At 31.3% G+C, this 11,908-nt stretch overlaps 1 long non-coding RNA gene across 1 annotated transcript in view; it reads right to left on the reverse strand.

Annotated features, from left to right (window-relative positions):
* Positions 1–3,338: 3,338 nt before the first annotated feature.
* LOC104852906 overlaps positions 3,339–11,908 on the reverse strand; it is a 134,237-nt gene continuing 125,667 nt past the window's right edge. Inside the window, exons 7-8 of the long non-coding RNA XR_777614.1 lie at positions 7,765–7,875; positions 3,339–3,402 (exon numbers count right to left, since the gene is read on the reverse strand). This is a non-coding gene — a long non-coding RNA (uncharacterized LOC104852906). The remainder of the gene's footprint in view (positions 3,403–7,764; positions 7,876–11,908) is intronic.

Consider the following 11,908-nt stretch of genomic DNA (forward strand, 5'->3'; position numbering starts at 1 on the left):
CCAGTTTTTGTTAACTCTATTTGTCCTGTTCCTACTAAAATATAGGACTCCCCCTAGTCACGATTTGAAGAAGTAGCTATCTTCCTTGCACTTCTTTTATTTTTATAATACTATTGAAAATGGGACCAGCAAAGAACACGTTCAAATTGAAAGATTATAGTCAACGAACTCCTCCTTGGAATAATTTTCCTGTCTAATCGTTCATTTCATTGACTCTGTTAATTCCATCCAGTGTGTTCATTTACCTGTCACAGTTCCCGTGTCTTTGGACCACACATTCCCTTTTACTGATTCCTCTTCCTTCTATGATCCCTTAATCCTTATCTAACCTTCTTTAGCAGAAAGGTTGTTCTAGTGAAGATAAGGAGGTAATCTGTGTTAAGTAAGAGAGGAGGCATCTGAGTCAGGCCTCCTGAGTCAAATTCTGGGTGTAACATGTCCCAATTAAGAGAATTTTGGCACATTTACTTAATTTTCAGAGTTCTAGTTCTTAGCTCCTTAATCTTCTAAATTGTAGGAATAGTATGTGTAAGTAAATATTTTGAAAAGTTATCAGATGTTGATAAAAACAAAGCCATAGAATAGCTCCTGAAAGAGTAAATGTCAATATAAATGTTAATTAATATTTTATTAGTATTGTTATTATGGTGATTATATTTGTTGTGACAGAAGTTATAAAAGGTATCTCAGAATTTATAAAACAGATGAATTTGAAATAAAATATAAATATTGCTTATGTGCTTTGAAGTTTTTAAGCAAACCAAAATTTTGAAAGCCACAACTTTGTCATGTATTTTCCTTATGAAAAATGTTTTTAAAATATTAAAAAATGCAAAATACTTAAAAGTAATTGAAGCATGAATGAAAGCTCAAGCTATTTGAAAAAAAGCAAAAACTGTCCAAATTTTTAGGATCACATATGAGAAATAATATAAAATATATAGTATATTTTAAATAAGGTATTTTAATAATAAAATGAAGTATACAGTGCATAAAATATGTTTATGACTAAATAATAATGTATAAAATGTGTTTCCAAAATTGTGGGAAAAGCTTGAAAAGAGAGATTAGAGATAGTTGAATGTCACAGATAATTATTCATAAAGGAACTTTGTAATGGTACACCCATGACAGTATACAATAAATAGTGACAAGAAAGCTTATTGATTTTTCCACTTACAGTGTTGTAGTAATTGTTACCATTTGACATGCATTGCGAGTTGATAATATAACCAATATAACTTCAAGGAACACAAGCATGTCTAAGTAGCAATAAACTTGGTTTTCCCTAGAAAATAATGCTTTGTTCATCTATCAAATTTGTAGATTCACAGAATCACTTTGGCATATGAATTGAGACGTTAACCTGAATGTAAATTCAGATTATCAGGTCCACGTCTGTGAAATGTAATTTTTATATAATCTCTTACTCAGGAAACCATTTAATGCATCCTGTAAATTTCCTATGCAATTATATATAATGTTAGGAAAATTGTTCTTCCCCTTAGTAATATTTCCACAGTGGTCTGTGATGTGTCATCCAGAAAGAGAGTTGACATGCATATATATAAGCCTTGTACTACACTGACCTTTCTATTTTTAAGTAACCCCCCAGTTTACCTTTCATTTACCTTTGTGTTTCTTTGTCACCATAAACCACAAGCACCTCTTTATAATTTAATAGTATAGAGTAAATCCAAAAATAATTGAGGTTAAAGTTTTACATTGGTGATTATTTGGGATTATAGACCTATATTCTTATTTATTCAGTGTGTTTAATATTTATTATTGATAACATTACCACCCTAGATTCCTTCAAGAACTGATTTTTCATACAATAGTAAAAAGGTTCTATTCATGCTGTCGATCATATTAGCCCTTCTTCAAACCTGTGGGAAATTGGAATTGCAAATGACATAGTCCAAATTATAAGCAACCAATTAAATTCTCCTTTTCATTTTCAAGTCTCAGCTGAATTATATAGAGATGCTCGGCACCAGAGTTCATTCTAGTAAGCCTATTGAGAATCTATGAGCTTCTTATAATGAAATTATTATTTTTTATTTTAAATAAGCTTTGATTATAGAAATGTAGACATCTTATAAAATTGCAGTTTGGTATATTTATAATATAAACACACCTGTTATTATTTCTTGTGTCATGAAATACTGCTACAGGACCACACATTACTCTCAGATTGTTTGAGGCTATTCCATATGTAATAATATAGTTTCCATTGATAGACTAAATAATCAAATGAACTTCATTTAATCAGCACAAGCTAGAATTATTATTTGAGCCTTAGAGAGTCTCACTCTGATGCTGCTTCTCTTAACTAGAATATGTAAAGAACTTAAAAAAACAACCGTAACCCCTTGAATTTAAAGATGCAGCCCCCAAATGGGTATCTGAAATCAATAGACATACCTCAGATGAAGAAACAGAAATGCCAAATAAGCATGTGAAAAAATGAACAGCATCATTTCAGACATGCAAATTAAAACAACAGTGAAAATCCATCTTAATACAGAAAGAATGATTGTTATTAACAAATCAACCAATAACTAATACTGATTGGGCTATGGGGGATAAAGGAATCCATCTCTACTGTTGCTAGGATTTTAGATTGGTGCAACCACTGTGGAAATCAGTGTGGAGATTCCTCAAAAAACTAAAAGTAGAGGTTCCATTTGACCTAGCTATAGCCCTTCTCATTATCTTACTGAAAGAATAAAATGCATCACATTTAAGTGATATATGTAAACTGATGTTTATAGCTGCAAAATATATAGCATTCAAATCTTGGAAACAGACAAAACGCCAATCAACCAGATGAATGGATAAAGAAGATATGATTTTTTTTTACACAATAGAGTACTACTGAGTCCTAAAGAAGGATAATTTGGGACATTTCTAGACAAATATATCTACCTTGAGACAACACTCCTAAGTGAAATACACTGGAAACACACATTCAAATATCACACGGTATCTCAGGTATGAAAAACAGAAAGTGTAAATAAAGACCAAAGTATACATTTATAATTATAATTACTACAATATATAATTATAATATATTGTGAAATAGGAAGACCGGATTCAAATCGGAAGGCAAACAAGGGAGGAAGGAAGAGTGAAAGGAAGGAAAAGAAAAGCACAAAAAGAGACTAGATGCAAAAAATGGAAACAAAACTTTTGTAAATAAGGAGAGGATAAAGAGTTGAAGGGAAGGAACGGAACTGGTAAAAAGAATTAAGACATAGCATGTAAAGGTAGAAATTCCGTATGATAAAAGTTGTCATTGTGTATATCTAAAATATACCTATAAAATTAGTTAGGGGGCTGGGGACTTAGTTCAGAGGTGTCACTCCTGTCTTGAAAGCATGAGGTCCCGAGTTTGATCTCCATTATCAAAAAACAAAACAAAAGAAGAGAAAAATTAGTTAAAAATAGACCTATATGATTGAACAATTTACTATATATATGTCTCAATGATATGTATAATATATATAATGGCACCACTGATACACACACATACATATACACATATATCTCTATTTCCCAGTGGTATAATCAGTGCTACTGATATATGTATATATAATATAATATATATGCTATATATCATATATATGGTACACACACACACACACACACACACACACACACACATATATCGGCAAAAAACCTGACATCATTCTGATGAAGAAATACCTGTACTGCTATGTTAATAGCAGATTTTTTCACAATCATCAAGATATGGAATCAACATGATTTTTACATAAGTGAATGAATACATGGATACAAAAGTGGTATACACTCAGACACAAAATGTGTTTGTTTGTTAGATAGTTTAACCATTCCACAATGTACAGATGCTTAGAAAAGATCTTGTACATGTCACCTTACACTTTAAAAAAAGAAAAAAATTTTGATAAAAGAAAAATTAATAGATAATTACCACCAATTTTAGAATAGTTCATCCTCAAAAATAAACACTGAATATCTTTGCATTGTTGGTCTCTTTCACTGTTTTTTATCTTTATTAAGTTTATTTTTACAATTGGATCTTGTACCATTTCAAGACTTCTTTTGGTCCTTATGTTCCCGCATTCCCTAGGCCTCCCTTCACCCCCTCCATCTGTCCTGGTTTACAAAGACTTGTTTCCATGTTTTACCTTTTTAAATATTTTTCTTTTCCTTTTTACATTTCCCCTACCCCTCCCACTTACTCTACATGTTTAGATCTTTTCTTCCAATTACACAATATCAATTATACATTTTGATCCTTATTTATATGTTTAGTCTTTCACAGCAGAGAAACTATTCAGTATTTACACATGTGACTTATTAATTTCAATTAAGAGTATGGCTTCAATGTGCATCCACTTAGCTATAAATATCTCTAGTTTCTAGTTATTTATGGCTGCATAGTACTACATTTTATATATATATAAAACACACATCTCCTTTATCCAGTCTCCAGTTGATGAGCAATTGGGCTGTTTCCAAGGTTTAGCTATTACAAACTGTACCACTATAAACATGGGTGACCATATATCACTATCGTATGATTCTTTTAATTATTTCAGGAAGATACCCAGCAGTGGAATAGCTGAGTCAAATGGGACTTCTAATCCTAGTTGTTTGAGGTGTCTCCATATTGATTTCTACCGTGGTTGCAGCATTCTGCACTCCCACCAACAATCATGAAGGGTTCCTTTCTCCCCACAACTCCACCAGCATTTGATATCTGTTGATTTCATTATAACAGCCATTTTTTGTGGGGTGAGGTGGAATCTCAGTGTTGCTTTCATCTGCATCCCTCAAATGACCAGTGATATTGAACAGTTTTTATATGTGTTTATTTTCTTCTGTTACTTCTTTGTGTAAGAAATATCTGTTCAGCTCAGATGTCCATTTTTTAATTGGGTCTCCAGTTTAATTTACCCACGATCTGATAATATACATGGGATGACTTCATTTTCTTTTCATTTATTTAAATATGTTCTATGAGTTAGTATGTGGTCTATTTTGGAGAATGACACATGTGCATCCCAAAAGAATGTATACTCTGATTTTGTGAGGTGGAACTGTTGGTTTTATTTTTGCTATAGTTTTGAAAATCTACCATTTGACTTATTTCTATAAATAAGATATTCTTCAGGTTATTGCAAATAGTAGGTCTTTTTTCTTTAATAACTGTTACTTACATTTAGAAATGCAAGTGATTTTTATATTACTAGTATTCGATGTGTTCTCAAAATTCCTTTATACATACAAATCACTTACCTATAGATTTTTTTTTCTACTGTAGATCTAACTTGGGACCTTGTGCTTGTGAGGAAAGGGGTGAAACCACTGAGCTAAACCCACATCCCATTCCCATTACCTATAGATTTTTAAAATATTTCACATGTATATCTGTATAATTCATTCTACTTCTTTCTCTTTGATGATTTTTGTATTAGTCATTTTTTATTATATTAACTGCGATCTGCAGGGCAAGGTTAAATAGAAATATATTGGTAATTTGAGGGATCGAGAAATTATTTTCAATCTCATGAGAAAATATTTAAATTGTCCCCATTTAATAAAGTCTGTATTATAACATTTCTTATTGGTCTTTATAGTAGAAAGCTTTTTTCTAGAAAGATAAGAAATTTTATAATGATAATATGATTACCTTATGAAATAGTTATTTTCTGTCTTCTCTTATTTTTCTTCTGTTAATATGGTATTACAATCCCTGACATATGAGTGTCAAATTTACTCTCTATTTCCAATATGAATAATATGGTCTTGTCATTGTGATGGATAATTGCAATCATTAATTGAATTGGTTCCAAAGAAAGTTTGGTGCTGCGTAAAGCCCATTTCTGGGCAGGTTTGGATAGGGCATGGGATGAACTTGAGAAGTGGATCTGATATTTGGACCCTTCTTCGCTGGATTTTTATTTCTTTGATTCTAGGCCTTCATGAAGTGGGTAGCTTTTCTCTGCCCTGCCCTTGTCTCACATTTCTGCTTTTAAGCCAGCTGCTCATGACGCGACTCCTCTGTAATCTGAAGTAAAGTATGCCTTCAAATTCTCTATGCCACTTATTTTGTTTCATAGATGGGAAGCTGGCTAATATAGTCATGCACATTGCTTCTGTCATCATAGTTTTAGTGAGTATTTACCTTAATCAATCTAGGACTTCTGTATCCCCCATTTCAGTTATTTCTAGCATAAATGTGTTCATATCCTTCTTATTATTATTTTGGTGATCATAAATCCTATAGTGAAATCCTCTTTTTTAATATTGGTATTAATAAATTACTTCCTATATTACTTAACAGGGAAGAGGAGTTATAATTAGTTGTGGGTCCTATTGATCTGTTTTTCCAGCTTTTTTAAAATTAGAATTAGTCTTTTCAAGGAATCAGCTTTTGATTTAATTATAACTAGAATATATTTTTTGTTTTATTATTTACCTGTTATTTTCTTTAAATTTTTTTCTTTAAGTAAGATGCTCCGATCATTGATTTTTTTCTTCTTATATAATAAACAATAAAATGTAAAAATGTTCTCCAATACAAAACTTTAAGTGAATTTCCCATTCTTCTGTATATTTTATTTTATGTTTCTTTTAAATACATTTATTAACTTCTGTGGCTCCTTGTTTAGTGCAAGTTTTATACTTTACGCTGGTAATTACTAAATATTTGGGGAATGTTTAAAGTTAGGGTGTTATACTTGACGACCATCTTATCTCTACAATAAGTAAAAGGTTATACTTATTACAATTTTAAAGTTTTAAACATTGCTGAAGCTTACTTTATGAGCTTACTTTATGTTCAGCATAAAATTTTATTAACTGCTCAGTATGCAGGTGAAGAGGTGTATTCTGCTATACTATGTGCACTAAGTACATTGTTGGCTTGTTTACAATTCTTAATAGGATTCCAATTTTCTGTATAGTATCTGATTTTTACCTGTTTTTACACTGTTTTCACATTAGCTTCCTTTAAATCCATCCAGGTTTATAAGTAAATTTTGAGGCTATGTTATGTGCCTATGGATATAATACTGTTAAATTTCCACAGTAGATTGATTGATAATCATGAAATTTCCTTCTTTAGCCCTAATCATACTTTTTGCTTTTAAGAATATTTATTTAATATTATTTTAGTATAATGAAACCAACTTCCTAGGATAATGATTTATATATACATATATATGTTTCCCATCATGTTGATTTTGAAAGAGGTATATTCATGATGCGTGTATAAATATATTTTAATTGGAAAATTCAATATGTCCTGTGTTTAATGTCGTATCTACCATCATAACCAGAAAGCAAATCAAATAATATTTTACTTGTACTACATTCTTTTTTATACTATATTTAATTACATGCATATAAGCTATAAGACATTAATGTTCTTATTTTATAAAGTCAATATTTAAATTATCTTTGTTTATCTCTTACTTTATACACATTTCTTTCCTTTGCCCCTCATTGGGTTTTGTGTACATTTCTCCTGCTTGAAGGATGTCCTTTTTAAGTTATTGCAAGAGAAATCTGGTGGAGACAAGTTTCCAGGTTTTTGTATATTGCAGAGTATTTTCAGGTAGCTTCATGCTGAAAGATATGTTCACTGAGTCTCCAATGCTGAATTCTCAGCTTTGTTTTCCCATGCTTTTAAGGTACTATCCAGTGATATGACAGGTTCTAATGTGAATTGAAAAGCAATATGACAAATAGGAACTCATCTGTACTCACAACAAGGCGTTACTGTGCTGAGAATTTGGCTGGGATGGGAAACTGCTTGGCCATCGTGTTTTCCTGCTGGTCGTGCACACCACACAGAACATCAACATCAGGAAAGGACCTCTGCAGCATGGTGAAACGAGACAAATAGGATCATCTCATAATCATATCTAACCAGAGACCAAACCAAAGTCACCATGCAATTCAAAAAATACCAGAGAAAATTCTCTCTTGGCTAAAATGAGTGGCTGTCCGTTTTCACCAGTTCTTTTGTTCCTGCACTAGTCTGTCCTCTTCCTAGATAAGACTTGCTAATATTCAATTATGGACCTGTCTTTTCTTCCTAGCTGCATCGAATCCAGAGTGAGGGCCTGCTTCTTGGGACTGTCCTTAGTATCATCCAACCAGTCTTAGACTGAGACCTTTCCAATATACTTTAGTATAATGTCCTACATTTTCCCATGACGGGTTTTCGAGTTCATGGAAAAGACAGATTAAAGTAGCTTTTTCAACTCTAGTTGTGTTTCCAGAGGCATTTGGGTGAATTATATTGAAATCATTATTTCTTATACAAAAGTCAAATTCTATTTCATTACTCATGCTTTGATGAGAATCTTTCTTTTATCTCAGGTTCCCCTTTAAATATTTCTTATTATATTCATTTATTGCATGCATTCTTACCATATTGCTCCTGATAGTTTTTAATTTAGTATCCTTGAGTTTTGCAGAATTTATTCCACTCAGTCGTTGACTTCAAATTATTTTGTGAAATACTTAGGCGTTACATCTTTAAATATTGCTTCTGCTACATTGTTTCTCTCTCCATGAAATTCCAAATACATATAAGAATCACTAAGCATATTTTCCACGTTTCTCACAATTTTACTGAGTGTTCATGTTTTGTTTTGTTTTTCTCTGTGTGCTTCACTTTGTTCAGATACGAGAGTCCTTTCTTCCAGGTCTGCATTTCCTTTTCTGTGCAGGTGTTCTGTCTCCATGGACTCAGAAAAGCAGGTAAGCATTGCCCAGTGCAACTGCTTCACAGGCACTATTTTGCAGTAACTTTTTTTTTTCGTTTGTTTTACTCAAATCAGTCTCTTTAGATTACCCTTCTATTTGGCAACAAATTTAATATCTAGATTTTTCAAATATTTTACAAATATATTCCAAAGATATAGCTTATATTCTAATTTCCTTCTACCAAAATGCAATTAACTATCAATTTATTTGTTATAATTTTTCTCCAAAACCAAAACTTTATTATTTATTCCTGTATTAGTTTTGTGGTGCTAAGTATTGAACCTCAGTCCTCATGTGTCCTACCAGTGAAATATACTCCCAGGACTAAACTCATATTAAATAAATATATATATACATATTAATATGTTTTTTAGTCTTTTTAAATTTTTTTATGATAATTTAATTTTTATCATATTACCTGTGGCCAATATTCTTCTTTATCTGGTTTTCCTATGCAATTATTCTCGCATTGTTATAGGAAATATAAGTTATGCTTTATTTTCATGTGTGTGTTGCTTTAACTCTATCCCTGGTTCTAAAGCATAGTGCTTATTTTTAATATGTTATGATATTTTTGTTTATATTTCTTGTTCAACCCATAATCACAAAATATCTCCTAATTTCCCAAGTCATTCTTTTCCTCTAAAAATCACACTGGGTCCTCCACTCTCATATTAAAATTTGGAGTAGTTTCCAGGCATCTAAAGTGTGAGGTTACATTATTTTCCTTTTGTGTTTTTATATATTATATATGCTGTATCATTTCTTTACTTTTAATATGAGATTTTTATTAGGATTTTCTTAGTAGTTTTAATAAGACATTAATCATAATGTTACTTTAAATATTGAATGCTTTTATTATTTTTCTAAGGCTAACATAAAAAGAGTCACATTGCATTGGGTTAAGCAACATGAATTTAGTTCACATAGATCTGTAGGCTGAAAATTCAAGATGAAGAGATTCGGATGATTGGTTCCTCCTGAAACCTTCCTCTTTGGCAAGAAGACTATGCTCTTGAAGTACCTTTACATGGATGGTTGGTTCTGCGTGCAAATTCTTCATATGTATACCTTTGCTTTACAAATATAAATGCATGCTAGTCATCAGACAAAATCTACTTTTAGCACTTTATTTAGCTGTATCACTAAGAAGGCATATGTGGCACAGGAGAATACTTCCCTTCCTTCATTAATCCATTATAATAAAATATATTGAAATGTGTTTGAAAAGAAAAAAATAGAAATTTGTAGCTACTAAGAAAGTTATTTTCTTAATTTTGAAACAATGATAGGATAAGAGATAAAGTCTACTAATAAGATTACAAGTTGAAAAATGCTACTTTAACACAAATCTATTCTTCATACCTTTCCTTTCATTTTTATTTAAAGTTTTTGTAGTTTGAGTGAAAAACCATAGATGTAAATAGGAAAAAATGCGCACAAACGTGGAAATAGCATCATGACTTTATTGAGCAAAAGTAATTTAGGTGCAGTAATTCAGAAGAAAAGAATCAATGAGACTCGAAAAAAAATGAATAAAAGTTTGTCACTAAAGTGACAAGTGGTTAAATCATTCATATTTAAATTTATCAGGCAAAACAATAACATCTAAAAGTCACATATTTGATGATTTTTGTACTATTATTTCTGTAAGTTTCCTAGTGTTTTTATATACAATAGCTTGTTTTGTTTTCCATTTTTATAATAGCATAAAAGCCTTAGAAATTCTCCCATTGGAAAAAATGTCTATTTTTTTCTTTTTTGTTTTTCGCACAAAGAATTAAGTGTTTATTTCATTAATACATGATACAATGTATAAAGCATATTTCCAATATTTCCAAGCCCTCACCTTCTCAACATCCTTTAAAATTTTTTTCTTCTCTTTGTGAATAACTACCATTAATTATGTAAAAGAATAATTGAGATTCTATAATGTGTTCAGAATGCACAAAACAATTTTCAAGATCAATAATTTACACAGAAAACTCCCAGGCCTTAGAATAACCTGTTAAATTCACAATATTTCTAGCATTATGAAAAAACTTATACAAATGGTCACCAAACGAAGTCTGTCCAAGCCTTGTTCAAAATTTTACTGGGACTGAATCAGGAACTGAATTGTGCCAGACTCACCTTAGTTAACCTGCATTCTCACTTCCCAGTGAAGTTCATATTCATTTTATTATTAATTTACATTCACCTGTTCAAATTGGTGTAGCACAGCCCAGGACTTCAGAATCATACAAAAATATTCTTATGCAAAATATTTTAAAATCTTAAAGGATATCTTACAGCAGATAGTCAAGAGCCAGATATTTCACTACAAGTTTTAGACTCTAAACAACACATGGCTTTGGAGGTAATACTTCTCTGTCCACACAGCAAGGTAAATAAATTCTTTTCATTAATGTTGTACCTATTTTCTTTTTCTCAACTCATTAACTCTCGGTTCTGGTGTCCCAGTCTCCTGTCTGTTCATGTTGTCTCTGTAGTGAATTACTTTCCATTCCTAGGAAACATGCTAGTTCATATTTCCACGTGCTCAGGCCTCCACCTGATTATAAATTATGAATCCTTTAGTATCCACTAGGCTCACACATTTCCTTGTCTGTTATTTGGCTTGTCAGTGCGATCTCATTCTGTATAAAGGAGGAGCCATCTAAGACTTAATGGAGAATCTAGGATGCAAGTTTAATTGTCATTTATTGTCTCTTCATGTTTGCTAACCAGATATTTTGAATGTGATGATTTTAAGGTATATTTATTTCATAGCAAAGTCATGAGATTTATCTGAGTTATTGACATTAAAAAACAAATCATGATGTGATGAATAAGTGTTTTCTTTTTGTTATATGTGCACATAGGAAATTTTGCTGATGTATTATCAAATTAGGTTTGAAAAAGGGTTTTAACATATACACTTATATTAAACTCTGTTTTTTATATAGAAAACACATTAAACTATTAAAATATTATATATGTTTATTAAACTCTAAAGCTAATTATCTGTGCTTGTGCAAACAAATAATAGAAGTAGAATTAGCTCTTTATTGTAAATTATGATTAGAAATGATCTAGGTCCTGGTCTGCGATCACCCGGCGCCGTGCGCGCGAGCTCCCGGCCTGCGCGGGAGCT

The sequence above is a fragment of the Fukomys damarensis genome, unplaced genomic scaffold (assembly GCF_012274545.1).
Source record: "Fukomys damarensis isolate Sample0158 unplaced genomic scaffold, DMR_v1.0_HiC HiC_scaffold_18, whole genome shotgun sequence".
In the NCBI taxonomy this organism is placed as follows: Eukaryota; Metazoa; Chordata; class Mammalia; order Rodentia; family Bathyergidae; genus Fukomys; species Fukomys damarensis.